The 14,054-nt window shown below is 38.6% G+C and overlaps 1 pseudogene across 1 annotated transcript; it reads left to right on the plus strand.

The window, feature by feature from the left end:
* Positions 1 to 6,180: 6,180 nt before the first annotated feature.
* On the plus strand, positions 6,181 to 12,864 carry LOC145237905 (guanine nucleotide-binding protein G(i) subunit alpha-3 pseudogene; annotated as a pseudogene). Its single transcript, XR_013862050.1, has one exon. The product of XR_013862050.1 is annotated as a guanine nucleotide-binding protein G(i) subunit alpha-3 pseudogene (transcript).
* Positions 12,865 to 14,054: the final 1,190 nt, after the last annotated feature.

Consider the following 14,054-nt stretch of genomic DNA (forward strand, 5'->3'; position numbering starts at 1 on the left):
GCGCACAGGCGACTTGATCGAATGTCAACAAATTTCCGTTGAAAATTTGAGTCAGAGTTTGCCTTGGCTGATACAAGTTTTCGTAACCGCGCATTTTAAGGCGAAGCACACAGGCAGTCGATATTTAGGCAGCTTTATAGCATCTAACGGGAGTGCTATGGATTGTGTTGTCTTCTTGGAGTTTCTGCGTAGCCTTATGTCATGTTGAGCAGTATTATGTATCAATGGTTTGTCTAGCTTTGCAATACAAGGTTATTTTACCAAAAATATACAAGAAGGCATTATGCAGTTGGTGCAGGAAGTCATCAAGTTTAGCGTTTTATTTGGCATTGTATTGACTTTACCGTAACCATATGTAAAGTTGCTTTTTAAGCCTATAAAAAGTAAAAAAAGTGCAGAGTGCAGACCAATCAATGTTACCTTAACCATGAGCTGCTTTATTGAGTCTGGGTATTTTGCGTTATGATTTGGTTTAGTTTAGATTGCTGTTTACATTGTTATTGCAATTCAACTTTATATTCTTTTGTGTGACATTCGATTTTCGAAAATAACGATTTTATGTCCGCCTTCATGTAAACACTGTTTTGGTATGCCGATTTAGAGACAGCTTAGATCAGTGGTTCTTAACCTTTTTATAACGGCCGAACCCCTACGATATTCTTCAGCCTTTGGTCGAACCCCAAAGTTCCATCATAGGTTTTAACCCATTGTGTTTTGTGGGTCGTAATTAGTTTTTGTTCAAACGTAGTAGCAACAGTTACTGTTAGTCTGACATAATAATAAAAGCAACTTGTTTCAGGATTGCTTTAATTCCGGCATTTTTAGTTTTTACTAACCAAAAAGAAGCATTGTATTTTTAACATCTGTACACAGACATGAAAAAGATGAAGTATATGATACGTTTTTGCTGACAACAAAATTTAGTTGTTTTTCTGCTTACGAACAACGCGAACAATGCTTCTTGTTACGTCAAAAAAGAAAATAAAACCTTAGTGCAGGGGTGCACAACCTTTTTGCTTGGACGGCCGCCTCGCAGATTTTTATTTCACCAATGGCCGCCATTTATCTGCTTTTTTGTTTTAAAATACTTGGTTTATATCATATATATACCATGTATTGGCGTCCAAAAAGTCCAGATTAGTTTCTAGCTCGGTGCACAGACTGAGCTGCACAGCGTGGAGATCAGTGTGAAATGTTTATGACGTCATAATCTATATTGTGATGCTTGTGGTACCTGTTTTGTTCGCATTGTTTGCACACAATAGGTGTACTAAAAGTCTGACACATATGGTTATTAGGTTGGTAATGTGCTTTTTATTGCCACAAAAAACTGTTTAGAGCAGTTTAAAAATCAAAATATTTAGCAAACGAGTTTTATTTACGTCACGGCAGCCTGAACATATATTTTGATAAACATGTTCACGACCGCACAAACTCGACTCTGTGGCCGGGGCTGTGCACCTCTGCCTTAGTGTAAGCTTCCTGCGTTTTGATATTTGGCAAATAAAAATGTCATTTTTTGGCGACTATAGACCCTAAAGTTTAACGAAAATGTGTATTTGTATTGTACTTCAAAAAGACCTTCGTCGAACCCCCGATTCGGCTCTCTTCGATCGAACCCCGGTTAAGAACCACTGGCTTAGATGATTTTTGTTACAATTTAAGGCCTTTCTCCAGTGGTCGTATAAGCCGGTCGACTTCCCATCGTTAAAGGGGTCTTCCGTGAGCCCATTTTAACTGTCAATAACTTTTTATAGTTTTTGTGTGTAAATAACCATAAAAGTAGGCCTATAATGAGAAAGTTAAGCAGTGAAAGTGGTTATGTAGGACTGAAAACAAGATTCAGGTTTTCAAAGCCAGTTTTGTTGGTCAAAACCATAAAAGAAAAGAATGTGAATAGACTTGAAACAAATAGTGTTGTTGCAAGGCAATGATTTTATTCATTAAAGTTTAAAATCGTTTCAACAGTTCCAACAAGCAGTCCCCTTCTGTGGAGAAATTTGCTATTTATGTGTCCTTTTGGTAGAGAAACTAGCTATCGTTTTCGACAAATTAGGTTAGAAATTAAGTCTGAGGCAAGGATTTGCTTGGCACAATTCGTAAGCCATCTGAGTTCGGTGAAAATCTTCTCTGGTCAGTTCCAGTATTAAGTGATTAGTTGTCGCTTGGGTTGGATCGGAAGGGCTGGACATTGAAATTTAATTCCAGAAAAGCGCTAATGGCCAAATAAGACCGTGTACATGGTGTAAAACGCTTTGTGACCGTTGGTAGTCGACCATTGTGACTGATTTTCAAAGATAGCCTAACATTGGCAATTAACTGCGAGGGAAACATGGAAAATAATGCCAAGAAGCGATATTTGCTTAAACATAGAGGAAACGATAGTTTTTTAAAGTAAATTTGCAACAGATTGCTTTCTGTATTATTTTTGAAACCGTGCCTGTCAACAAAATGCAAAAATATCGCATTTGCATTTTGGCAGCTTGTCATGCGATACACGCGATTGAGATATTGTAAATAGCTTTTCACGGATACCATAAATATTTATGTTGGTGTATGTAACCGTTGTAAGGGCTTAATTGAGGAGAAAATTTAATAAAAATGTTGTGTTTTGCTTGTGCATACCTAGGCTAAAGCAGATATTGACATAAATGTTTTATCCCTCAAACGCTTACGGCTAGATTTTCAGCCAAGTTTGAATAAACGGTAAAGCTTAATTAAAATAGTTTGTTTACGTCCTATAGGATTGTGGCTATTGTGCACAAACAGGTCCGTGACAAACGGGTAAAACCACCAGCGCTATATGTGATAGACAGTTGATATTTAACATTCTAACAGTCTAATTAAGTATCATGTACATTGGACTCCAAACATGATTTACCACTTGTAGCAATGGCCTTTAAAAGTATGACGTCACGTGGTAAAAACCGCTCTAAGCCGAAGCTTTTTTTATCGTGATGTGTATAATATTGTTCAAGCAATTTTAGCCGCTTTGCCGGAAGTGTAGTTACGTTGTGGCCCACCATGATGATAAGATTCTTCGTGTGCTGTGATAGAGTGACGTCTTGTTGATGAGAAGCCCGCTTCAATCAAATGGTTTTTTTAAGGAACTTACGGACGATATACGTCGCTTGCAGAGATGTGCAATGATGCTAATCTTTTTATAAGTGAAATTTCATAACAGGTTCATGTTTATGATTTTCTTTACATTTGCCAAAGCAGTTAACCAGTCTTCATTGTACCACAGTCAGCCAATTTCAGGAAAAAAAACTGTTTTAGAGGTACAGTGTATCAGTTTTGTGAATACCAATCCCATCCGTCTGCTTTCTATTGTAACTAGAGAATTTACATGTACGTCAGTAAAGAATTGACTTTTTGCCGGAACAATGCATTAGATCTTTGCCATGGAAGTTCCCAGTCTGTTTGCATATGGCTTCAGAAACATATGGCGTCAACATTAGTTTCTGATTTACCAAAGGAATAAGGTAAATTGTGTGCGAGTCTGACGTCTTTTGCGTATTTTAGGCCTGTGTCGAAATAGGACTTGACCACATGTTAAAAATAACTCACGAGGAATAGATATATTCGACAATATGTGTTATATCTGTTACAGTGGGAGGACAAAAACATTGCGCCAGTTGTTGGACAAACAGACTAACTGTGAAAATAGAGATAAAACACGTATTTCCTTTCGTTGCACGGTTTACGCGGTTGAGGCATTTGGTTAGAGATATTCAGGTTATCACTTTATTATCTATAGCAGGGGTCCGCAAATAGTGGGTCGCGAGACCTTCCAGTCTGGGTCGCGAAATATTTTAAATTTCCCATGAAAATAAGCATCGCATCTACAGTATTAATGAATTTCGGCTTTTTTCAACCATTTAATCATCATTGCATTGTTACGTATGACTACGTAACTGTGACATACAGTCTATGTAACAATGCAAAAAGTTACGCGCACCTATACTAGCATGCGTTTTCTGATTAGCTGTGTTCTCAACGCAGAGCCCCCAGTTCTCATTTGTTAGAATAAATACGTTCGTTTACCTACTGTTTTATGTGAAAATAGCAACTGACAATAGCATAATAGTAGTCTTAATATTGATATTTAGTTGATTAGTATTTTCCTCAGACTTTTTCCTCAGGTCGCGAAAATTTAGAGCAATATTTTAGGGTCGCGCCAAAAAGTATTTGCGGACCCCTGATCTATAGTACAGTAACCATGAGACAAAATGTTTCGTGCGTTAGTATGGCGCTTTTCATTAATACTTTCGAAACGTTGCTGGAGTTTTTGGCATTGGTCTTGCTTGTGCAATCACGAATTTTTAAGTTGCACCAGGTTTGGTCATCGCTATTGTCGCTATTTTCGGAAATCTATGGTGATTGCACAATGTTGTTACAATTACTCTGTCTTTAAATTACGGCGTTTGTTGAAAAGGTCTGACCAAATATAATGCAGGAACAAATCTCGTGATTTCATGACAAAGCATGTGCATTTTCTCAAAGCAAACAATTCTACTTTACAATAATTGCTTTCGCCCAAACTCCTATATTAATCACGCGACCGATACAACAATTAACCACGTGACTAACCTTATCGGCGTAATTGGCCAACGTTTTTTTGGCGTACATTGGCGCCAACGTTTTCTTGAGAATACATCGCAAGATAACGCGTAGACTTTAGATCAGGGGCGTGCAACATACGGCCCGCGGGCCAGTGTCCGGCCCGCGACACCTATTTTCGTGGCCCGCGCAGACTTCAAAGTACTCTATAATTATGAATACTTTTTACTGCTAGAGCATGGAATGTTGCTATTTGTACACCATCACTGGTATTTTTGACTTTATAAAACGTCACACCGTGATGAGGTTTTATCCACTGTGACGACATATTCCCATTGATGCATCATAGTGTGCATTATGACAGAACTGCCTTTCTAGCAATGATTTATTAACATGATTTATAGGTGCAGTAAATATATTGACATTTATTCTACGAAAAGGTTAGCAGATATCTCCCATTGATCAAACAGTAACTTGATTGCGTGCGCTCTGCTATTAAATAAGCTGTTTAAAAAGATATGTGTTGCTTTATTGTCTGGCCCCCAGCATCATTAAAACTGTAAGTTGTGGCCCACTGCGATAAACAGTTGCACGCCCCTGCTTTAGATGGATTGTTGCAACTTACGAACGATGGCGCATGATTTCCGGTACGTAGGTCATGTTGGTGATGTTATAAGTCAACGTCACGACTGCTGGGTGGTCTATTTCTTAGACTACAGTCTTTGACGAGCGATAGTAAGTCTGAGGCTTCGAGCATAATTACTGTATTGCGCTGATGAAATAAGATTAGGTGGAAGTACCTTTGGTGGCTGACGTTGATTACTTTCACTGAAAAGGTTTAGCTTATTTCTTTGTGTTGCTAAATTTCGGTTGTAAAATGTTGTGTTGTATTACAAAGTTTTGTAGCAGTATATATGAGAGGTCAAGTTGTGGCTTTAGAATTGGAAAGGTTTTAAAACTTTGTACATAGGTTAAAAGGTTGCCGCGGCAACCAATACAGCCTTTGGAAAATTGATTTGTTTGACATGCAGTGACAATTTTAGTGCTTTCATTTGAGATTCGTTAAAATATCAAAAGGCTTCCTATAGGCTCTTTGTTACGTTGGCTATATCAAAGCATTGGAATACGTAACGATTTATCAAAACTGCGGAAGGATACAACCTGGCACTGTTTATGTTCATAGACCGCACGTTTTTTTATTTCTAGCGTTGTGTTTACAATTGTACCTCACCTGGTAAGAGGACTATAGGCGCCCCCACAGCGAAACGGATGTTGGTATGTGACGTCACATCCAACGTGTTGCGTAATTTTGGTGACGTCATTCACGTATAGAGGGTGGCGAGGCCAATTGTATCCGACCTTTTGTTACTTGTTTTTCGCAGACGCAGGAGAGGCTACAATGCTAAAAATCGTTAGGACCACATGGGACATTGAAAAAAAAAAGGTTTAAGGTTTTTTTTTCTTGATGACATTAGTTTAAAGGGCAGGGTAAGGACAATTGATATTTGCAGACAATTTCAGTACAGGTCATCCGCCTAGTGCTCTTTTATGATGTTTTAAAGCTGTGATGAAGTTCTAGTTAGTCTGTTGCCAATTTCGCATGCAATAGTAAAGTTTTGTCTTAAAATTTCTTACTATACATGTTTCTTAGTACACGTGTTTATGTACTTCGTTAATTGGTAAAGATTTAGGTTAACGGGTTTTGGCATTTTGGCGTTTGCAAAATCACAAACGTGGTAGTTGCATCCGTTTGACTGGCAAAACAGCTTCGGCAAAGGACCAAAATAGGCAGTTATGGCAGATATCGTGTCTGTGCGTTTCGGCAGAGCTGCGTTTAATTGCCATCTCATTTCGCTAAAAAGTTTTTCTCGCACAATTCAACGATGCGTCATTGGAGCGTCGTTAAGCGTCTTTTTCAGTTACGTATTATGCTGGAACGCATACACTGCTTTGCAGGTATAAGGCCGGTTTTCTATACCACATTGTCTATTAAAATTTCGTGATTTTTTTTTGTATTTTGCTAAAGCATTTGCGCAACCTGAGAAAAATGAAAAGTCGATGTACAAAAATAATCGCATCGAAGCTCTAAAGTTTTCAGAGAATATATATGTAATGCAGACACATGACGTTTTGACCACACTGGTTTATACACGCTGCAATTGATCAAGTAATTGTGGCAGATGCTGCAAATACATGTGTCAATAAAGACTCTGCCGTATTGTGAAAAGTCTTGTTTGGGTGTGTGTCCTCTTCCGAAGTTTTAGTTGTTCATTTACAAGCACAGTAAGACTTTCTCTTACGTTTTTACTGGTAGGCAAGTATATTTACTGCGCTGTAACTACAATACAGCAGGATATGGTCGATGAAGGGAAACCAGGAGTGACATATAGGGGTGGCTGATTTGCGCCTGACGTTTGTTTACTTTGCACCGTTGACTGGTTCGTTTCATTATAGGCATCCGCAAATAACTGCTCACCGCGAGTTACGTATAGCACGTTTGACGGCTAAAACCGGAGGAAGGACGTGGTTGCCCTGATTCGACGTCGGTTTGGACGCGTTGATTAGAAATACAGAAATGTAGCACACTATAAAAAGGTCACCCCATATAATGTACGGTTACCCTAATACTGAAGTACATGTATCAATATCTATTGTTATAGATGTAATCAGTGGTAGGATTCATTTCTTCGTCAGTCGGTTCTATCACAAAAGTCATATTTTTCAACCAGTTCTGTTACAAAAAGTCCATTGGCAGTAATCAGTAACGCTAACCTGTTCGCTCATCTCATAAAATTCGTGAAACGGTGCTATAGAACCGGTGCGAACCGACTGAATCCCACCACTGAAAGTAAATAACAACGCTTAATATTCTAAAAGATAGCCAATTTTATGACAGCGTTTCCCAAATTCGAGTATGTGGACTCCAGTAGCTACAAAAGCCTGCAACGACCTTAAGACGAATTAAAATACTGTATACTGTACAAAATTCTTATATTTTAATAAGTCCGCCAATGGTTCTGGACGACCTGAAAACGTTACGAAACGCTTTCCTGTGGCGTACACGGGATGCTAATGCCTTTGGGGAGTTTGAACTAAGGTTTATGTCAATGCTGATTTTAATCACAGAGGGCATAAATTTAATTTAATGACATGTAATTGTTTGATGCACAAGCCCTCTGATCGGTGCACGCTTCGATTTCCTGAAATGCTTTATCGATTTTGAGAAAATTGGCACTACAGATCAAACAGTTACCCACTTAAAATTTAAACTATAACACAATGCTGAAAACGGTTAGGTTTTGTTTGTAAATCTTGACATTATGATGTATATATTGCTTGCTTTTTCTGTTTTACGAGCTATCCCACTACCTTAAACAGTCCATAGCTTGAAACAATGTGCATACTGCGTGGAGTCTAGACGTTTGTGAAAATTAGAGCGTTTGTTGTCACCACAGCACCAACAGTATTTTCCTGTTTGTATCGCAAAACGCATAATTAATTTGTGTGTAGAAACAATCAAATGCGAAAAAAGTACTCTAGTCTACATTCCCTTTTCAAACTATGCCAAAGTGTATGTGAACTTATAATTTAATGGCAACCATCCTTCATAAAAGTACAGACCCTATTCCTGTTGATTTGGAATTCTTATTCACTTGAGAATTTGTATAATGGAACGAATGACGGTCAAGTTACTTTCTTTTCACCAAACGTCATGCTGGCAATTGGTCATCGCAACCATTCATCGAAAGAAGAAGAAAGAACTTGTTGAACTGTATAGATGGCGTGACTTGGAAAAATCTAGATATTAGGCTTCGTGAAATAGGTATATCGCTCAGTCCTTATTAGAAACATTGCAAGGCTATTTGTTTAAAAGATAACTTTTAGTCCAGCTTCATAACGCTACGTGTAATGTTAGAGGTAAACTTATTGAATTTATGGTTTTGTGCTTACTGATGCAGCTTGTTTTCGTTGAACTAAAAACTGATGGTTTTAAGGATCTTTGTAAAAATGTTACACAATCTATAATACAAACATTGTAAGACATTGCTCAACATACATAAGACTTAGGTTGGCTTAGTGCGCAAACAAAATGATTTCTCATAACTTCGATTGGAATGTGCAATCACATACCACTGTGGCACGACATCTTCCAAAAGTTGATTTGTTTCCAAACTCCATGTGTTAAATATTAACTACATACCGTCTGTCTATTTCTCACAGCTTGTCTATCTTCTAGTTTAAATGAAAGAAATTCGAATAGGGCAATTTGACATTCAATATTATTCACTTCAAACACAGACTGAACGCAATTGTGGTACTGGCACTGAATATTGGTAGGTGGGCACTTTTTTGCAATTTGGTCATTATTCTGAATTAATCCTTTGGGATGACTTTTAAGAGTCTTGTTAGCGCGGTGTCAAACATAACGGGTGTCGTTTTTAACCACAGAAATATATGGAAGTACGATAGGTTCTTATGTTTTATGGTTTGTCATGTTATTGTTAAGATATCTTGTCTTACCTCTGATTTTACTTTTTATGGATTATGTTGGGACATATATCTTCTTTCGACTATAACGCAGAATTGTTTACACGAATTATAACCCTGTTCATTTTGGTTCCCCTTCAGGCGCCTAACGTGGCATTTTTAATTTTTTTGCCTCATTTAGAAACAAATCGTTGTTTTTGCATCACGATGACGTCAACGTGCAGTTAAATATTTATGCTATACATTTCGTTCGTTTTTTTTTAGGCACTATTGATCTGTAAGCTTCCAAGGTTCTTTAATTTATTTAGATCAATGTCATTATACGCATAGGCATAGCCATATGTTGTCAATGCCAGAAGTGCTGATAGGATAAGGACTGAGACCTTTACTAATTCCTGAATAGCATATGTTGGCTTAGTTGTCGTCGAGACAAAACATTTGCCGTCCAAGGGTTTTGTTAGTGTAAATTACAATAGTGCCTTATTAATTCACGAGAAACGTTAGCAATAACGTACATCGGTCTGGTAGCGAATGAACGGAGTTGACCTTTAAAGTATTTGAAATTCCGCCCCTAATTTTGTGTGCTGGTCTCCCAAGCGGATTTACTGGAAATACTTTCAAGCTTAGTTGTAGTATTAGATATCACCTAAGAACTATTAATCACTTGTAAAGATTTTATCTGGTAGGTCAAGTAAATGTATAAATCCACATTTATTAAGTTATACGTTCTAACCACCAATTTTATTACACTCTAAACTACTATAAACTAGAGTCATAGAATGTTACATGTGAAACCATGAATGCAATAGAGAACCGATGGAATTAAATTAAAGAACCAGTGACTGTAAAACGACGACATAGATTATGTCATCGGGGCACCAACCTTATAACGATCAAATTATGGAAGGTGTGACCTAGTTTTAGAGATACTTTTATAAACCGTTTTTTTTTTCGCGGTGCATTGACTTGGCGCCATTGGCTTGTTTCACATGACGCACTTTGATCCTTCTGCTATAGAGGAAGTAAACAGATGTTGTTTGGCATATACTGGCGACACAGTCATATTCGTCGATGTATGTTATCCCATTAGTGCTCACAAAACAATTAAAAATGTATACGAATCTGCCAGTGCATTCGAGGTTTTGTCTACGGTGCAAAGGAATAGGAGGTCACCTGTTCTCAATTATTCATGAGACGTTTTACATAGGCCCAATGGGTTTAACGAAGGCTGGGTGCTTTTTTAACGCAGGTGGTGCAGCTTGCCTTTCAGTGCATTGGATGCTCCACGCCTAGTCGGGGTTAAATCTGAGCCTATCGTGGTAAGGTTTAACCAATATATGTATTCTGTACGTCGTATCTATACGTATCTGTACGTATAGCCCCTTGCTTCAATGCCAACTTTAACGTTCTATGGCTGCGTGTTGTTGTTGTATTAAGTGCCATCACACTGCGGACGATTTGCTTAAACGTAAAAATGGTCAGAATCTTTGCACTACACCTATTGCTCTTACATTTAAGGTGTCAGAAACAAGTGTGTCAGAGTTGTACGCGCATGTAAAAAGCCATGCAGATTAAAACAGAAAGTTTCTATGTTGTTAGGAGCTCGGTACTTGAGTAGGCAGTCCTGATAGAACAAACATTTCTCGAGGAAAATGGATGCCTACCACATTTCCTATCCGCCTCCAAAGGAAAGGACTATACACCGGTGTTGAAACATTAATGGTTGGCGCGAAACTGATTGCCTTGCTTGCATGCAGTTTTGTTTTATCCTTCAGGCAATCAGTCAGTATTTCGTCAAGGTGGTTGGTTTTAACGCGCTTCATTGAGTTGAACTAGGCTGAATGTATTCGTCATGTTTCACTAATGCGAACGTATTCTGTACAGTTGTATATGTACAGTAAAATTGTATAAATAATTACCCACCTGAGAGAAAAATAAGTTTTTGGGGCTCAGTTTAGTTGGAGTTAAGATAGCCCCCGAAAATCGTTATCTTGATTTGTTCCTAAATTATATATAGTATGCCAGTTTTGTGGTTTACCAATAACGTAGCTGCTTTTGGTTGTAACATGTTTGCCATAAAATGTACATAATATTAACCGGTTTTATGTGTTTTCAGCATTTTATTAGCCTTTTGCAATTAAAACTAATTTAAGGAACTTGAACTCGTTTTGAAACGTATCTCTGTTGATTCAACTTGACGAAAACCACAACATGGGATGTGCAAGTTCAACTGGTTCTGCTCATCCAGAAGCAGTAAGCAGGTCAAAAATGATTGACAGGACCATCAAGGAAGATGCGAAACACAGCGACAAGGAGGTCAAGCTCCTTTTGTTGGGAGCGGGAGAATCGGGCAAAAGCACCATTGCCAAACAGATGAAAATCCTGTACAAAGATGGTTATACAGACAAGGAAAGATTTAACTACAAACACGTCGTGTATGCTAATGTCGTACAGTCCATGTTGGCAATCGTAAAAGCCATGCCATCGTTGCAAGTGGAGTTCGATAATGAATCAAGTCTCGCGGACTCAAAGAAGATTTTAACCGCGAGCCAAACACTGAATGACTTTGAGCTTTCTGGTGACATTGGTAAGGCCTTAAGTCGCTTATGGTCCGACAATGGTGTGAGGGACGCTTTCGGACGCTCAAGCGAGTACCAGCTTAACGACTCAGCCGAGTACTATTTTGACTCGCTAGATCGACTCTGCAAATCTGATTACTCGCCAACGGACCAAGACGTCTTGAGAACGCGAGTAAAAACGACTGGAATCACTGAAACCAGCTTCAACTACAAGAACCTTGATTTCCGACTGATTGACGTTGGAGGTCAAAGGTCAGAGCGCAAAAAGTGGATTCACTGCTTTGAAGATGTAACTTCAATCATCTTTTGCGTTGCCTTGTCCGCCTACGACATGCTCCTTGCCGAAGATGAGGAAACTAACCGTATGCATGAGAGTATGAAGCTGTTTGACTCCATCTGCAACAACACGTGGTTTCGCTCCACCTCCATGATCCTCTTCCTCAACAAGACTGACATCTTCAAGAGGAAAATTGGCACTTCTCCTCTTTCAATCTGCTTTCCCAAATACACCGGCGAAAACACCTTTGACCAAGCGGCCACCTACATTCAGTTGCAGTTTGAAAATCTCAACCGGCACCAGGACAAAATGATCTACACCCACTTTACTTGCGCAACAGACACTACCAATGTACAATTCGTATTTGATGCCGTATCTGATGTCATCCTCACAAAGGTGCTGGGTGACCTCGGCCTAATGACCGAGTAACGTCACTGATTGATGATGACGTCAGCACCTAAGCGTGTTCAAACCATACATGCCACGTGAGCGTGTCCAAGCGTGTAACGGAGTGGCGAAACCGGGAAAGTCCCTAGTTTCAAACATCACACAAACAGATTAACAAAACTTTTAAGCAGGGCGTGGCAGAAAGCACCTAAACAAAAATCTGTATGATTCGGTTGTGGGGTGTGTATAACGGTGAGCAAAGTTAAAGTTATGACAGGTTGTGGGCACCATCTTCCAAAAACCCTTAAAGTCATTTTTCGAAACAAAATCAAACAGTTTATAAACTTAAACAGTCCTATGGGAGGAGTTTTTTTCCAGGTTCCTGTGATCAACGTTCTGTTGTTTTGTTTTTCGTATTGGCTTACAACTTTCACCAACATTTGCTTTGCCCTGAATTGGCTGTTGCGGCAAATTTCATTTCATGCCTATTGTTTCACAACTTTTGTATTGATATCGACGTATACATTGTGTTCACTTCTATCATTGACAATATATTGTTGAACTGCAAAAGGTGTGTATGCGTGACCTTAGCAATGTTTAGACTCAGAGTATAGAGCAGGGGTAACCAAACTACGGCCTGCGGACCGGATCCGGCCCTCGAGGTCATTCCATCCGGCTCGCGACCCCATTTTTGGTTTGCTATTGATAACGTTGTAACATTCAAAAATTAATTTACATCTTACGAGAGTTTTCCTGTCGCGACATGATATTACCCAGTTTCATATTATTACGACGCCCTGAATTGATTCAAAACTTGTTTGTTACGTCACAGTCAAGACTACAAGTGTTAATTATGCGCAAACAATTGCCTTCTTTTGTTGCTTGTGACGTAATAAACAAGTATTGTTCGTATGATGAGACTAACTATACAGTTTAACAGTCGCATCACCGCATTTTAAATAGGACTGTAGAAAGGCCATATCTTGGGCCCCTATTAAAATCGCTTCGGAAAGACGGTGCTAGGGCATGTAAACTATGTGGCCCGCGCAAATTATTATTAAATTTATCCGGCCCGCATCAAAAAAAGTTTGGTGACCCCTGGTATAGAGTAGGCTATTGGCTATTAAAGAAAGTCTTTTCTGCTGGCAAGAATTTGTTAATTCATTTTGAAACACAGTTCGAAGAAAAATTATTCTTGGTTACGCCTACCATACGTCCTCTTTTTGGAGGACATGTCCTCCTTTTTAACAAACCAAGTTGTCCTCAAATGTCCTCCTTTTTAAGGAATTTCGGATTCAAAATACATATGTGACAATTATGCCTTTGAAAACAGCCAAATATAAATCTTCAGCTTATTTATTAAAGAATACAGGTTTTCCTTTTTTTAAATACAGTCAAACTTCGATACTATGCCACCTTGCTATTATGCCACCCTCGCTACTATACCACTTTTGATCGTCACCAACGAAATTCAATAGAAAATATATTTACTATGCCACCCCTTACCCTTGATACTATGACACATGAGAGTACAGTATTGCTGTATTAACGGTCTGGTTATGGATTGAAAAATTGAGCCTTCTGACAACGTTCGGTTTGAGCTCATGTTAAAACAGAGAAAACACGAAAAACAAATCGTTGAATAAACAAACGTGGTCATGTTAAGAGGTTTCACGCTTTGCAGCGAGTTATGTAAACGCCGTTCAGATCAGATCTTGTTTGATCTACGATCTATCCGTATTTTTGTTATAAATTATACT

This window comes from Phallusia mammillata, chromosome 7 (genome assembly GCF_965637545.1).
Source record: "Phallusia mammillata chromosome 7, kaPhaMamm4.hap1.1, whole genome shotgun sequence".
Classification (NCBI taxonomy): Eukaryota; Metazoa; Chordata; class Ascidiacea; order Phlebobranchia; family Ascidiidae; genus Phallusia; species Phallusia mammillata.